The 3033-nt window shown below is 24.8% G+C and overlaps 1 long non-coding RNA gene across 1 annotated transcript; it reads right to left on the reverse strand.

Annotated features, from left to right (window-relative positions):
• Positions 1–399: 399 nt before the first annotated feature.
• LOC104121078 (uncharacterized) lies at positions 400–1388 on the reverse strand. Its single transcript, XR_691794.4, has 3 exons — positions 1200–1388; positions 926–980; positions 400–687 (listed from the first exon to the last, which is right to left on the reverse strand). It is a non-coding gene; the product is annotated as an uncharacterized lncRNA (long non-coding RNA).
• Positions 1389–3033: the final 1645 nt, after the last annotated feature.

Raw genomic sequence — 3033 nt, forward strand, 5'->3', positions numbered from 1 at the left:
TCCTTTTTTACAATCAATATTCGATATATTTCTACTTACTTTTCCAATTTGCACCAAGTTATACCACGTATAAATTCAACTCTATCCATTTTTCGGGTAAACACATATATTAGTCCGTGGCAAACGTATTTTTGTTTAGCTATGGACAAAAAGTTTTATGGCTACAAATCATACAATAAAAGTCGAGGTTAGATTATTTTATTATTATTTTTTGACAGAATATTGATTTTAGTAGCGATGAAAGTTCCTACCACCCTTTTTCTCCGCTATTTTATTTTTGTCTAAAAATTTTCAATTATTATATGGCTCTGCATGTTATATTAAAACTAATAGTAATAACATATTAGCTTGAGAAATAACTTATTCTACACAAATTGACATTTAAAAAATTTCACAAAATAAATTCTAAGATACACATTTATATTAACCAATTAATAGTATCTGCAGTGAATAACTCTTTTACAATAAATAAATAAAATTTGAAGAAAAGAACTAGCCGGTATGGCTTGATGGCAATAGAGATAAAAAATAATATACGACATTCCACGTTAAACGAACATAAACATTTGCTTGATGATTCATGTTGTCACCCCCGTTTGATCTTGATGATTTATGTTACCACCCTCATCGCAACCATTGATTTTTATGCATCCAACAATATATGAAGCACTCTCCGTAATCACTAGACTGAAATATAAAATAAAATGATCTTATGAGAAATTTATATTTGAATTATTAGAACATATACAAGTTAGATGCATTTACAGTTAATAATTAAAAATTCAATGAATCATGGAATAAGCAAAAACTTAGCCATGAATCAGGTGCAAAAAAGATCTAAACTTGTTTCAACACAAAAGAAAAAAAAACATTTAAATAAACATCATAAAACTTAAGAAGGTGGAAAAAAGGAAGAAAAACTTACAATTTGGCATTAGAAGAGAATACAATTTCTCAAAGACACTTTTCTCTTGAGCAACCTATAAATCAAAAACAAACAATTGAAGCAGAAACCCAAGTCAATTAGGTGTAAGGCACAAAATCTATCAAATCTTTAAAATTGCACTCACCACTTATAAAAAATAAGGCGTAATATCTATCAAATTGCTGGAATAACCCGTAAAATTGAACTAAAAAACTCAAACTCAAGTAGGCGTAAGAAGATTCAGAAATACTATGATATAGAGACATGATCTCACATGGGAAGAGACGAACCAACAAGTTAAAATTTTGTCCATAAATGGAGATCGCAATGAGGATACACTCTTGTTGATCCTCTTTGTCTTCCTCATAGCCTTGAATTAATGCCGACTACTAATGGCAAAAGAAAGAAATAAGAAAGTGGGGAGGGAGAGTGGCGGCTGAGGGAGAGTAGGTTTAGGTTTTGGTTTAGGGATTTAGTTTGTGTTTCTTTTCTTTTATATTTTGCTTTATTTTACTTCTTAATACAAATACCATAAATATAAGAGGAAAAAAATACAAATACCATAAATGCTAATAAAAGTAAGAAAAGTACCTATAATAAACCAAAAGAGTTACATTTAACTAAAATAGAAAAAAATCAACTATTTGCATGAAATAAAGATATTCTAAAATATATTTTTCTTTACCTCTTTTTTCATCCTAGACTAGATGATATTGTTTGTTTTGTTATACGTTCATATTTCAATAATATTAGCTTCTTCATTTTTAGTGTTAAGTTAGATTTATGATAATTGTTAATTTATTAAAATACTATTAGATCATTAAATCAATAACTTTAATACTTATCTAAATTGAATATAACTGGTAAGCAATATAGATATATACAAGCACATAATTGTTTAAAGGTAATATATTCAGATATTTAAATTTAACTAATTATAATTATATACTTATTTAAAGTATATTTGAAACTTTCAAGTAATAGTTTGTTTAGAATGAATTATGATATTTATTATTTACCAAAAATATACTATTTTGTTTTTGTTATACACCCCCTATATCGGTCATATTAACTTTTATACAAAAGTAAATTTAACAATGGTAAAATATGTAACTATTTTTAAATACAAATTATACTAAAAACAATAAGAGTAATAATAGTGAAAATACGACTATTCTTAAATACAAATAATACTCACAAGAGAGACAAGATCTCCTTCATGTATAAGAATAATACTAAATTTTCAATTCTTAGATTCAATGTATAATTTAATTTATGATAATTAATACTAGTTATTAAGATAGTAAATCCATATCATTATAACATATTTTATTACCTATAAAAAAAAATTAGTTATACAATGTACTTGGTATAATACTACTGATGTTTAATTCTATATATTATTTATTCACACATTAATAATATATAATTCAATATTTTTAATTAAAATTGGACGTACAACTAATACTGATTTTATAAGAAGACCAAGTTGTTAGGGTAACTAGATACAAGAAAATTATATAAAAATTAATACAATTAATACTATTATCAATAGAAATCTCGTTTTTAAATTTGTCATCATATATCAGGGTAAAAATTAGCGATAAATTTAATTTTTCATCGCAAATCTTATTATTTTAATATACTTTTTTTTCTTTTTTCTTTTTTCCATTAAGATTATCATTATTTTCTTGTAGTGTTAAATATGCTCCTTGTATATATTTGGAGCCTTTGGTCATTATCAAAACTAAATGCACCAACCCTCCCCCAAGAAAGCTCTTCAATATATGAGCGCTTATTTTAAAATGACTTCTTAAATATATATGATTAAGTGCTTTATAAATAATTAAGGACCATAAACATAAATACTACAACAATTAAAGTCTTCAATATGAATACCTTTTTAGAAAATGTAAGTACACTTATTTTAAAAATAATAAAGTATATACATACATAAATATCTATAAATATTAATAATAATTTAAAAATTACATAAAAAATTATATAATTAACAACAAGTGCAATCAAATAAAATATGAGTTTGATATTAAGAAGTCAATTGATAAGTTTTGCTAATATAAGCAGGTAACAACTGATCTACTATTTGA

The sequence above is a fragment of the Nicotiana tomentosiformis genome, chromosome 7, assembly GCF_000390325.3.
Source record: "Nicotiana tomentosiformis chromosome 7, ASM39032v3, whole genome shotgun sequence".
In the NCBI taxonomy this organism is placed as follows: domain Eukaryota; kingdom Viridiplantae; phylum Streptophyta; class Magnoliopsida; order Solanales; family Solanaceae; genus Nicotiana; species Nicotiana tomentosiformis.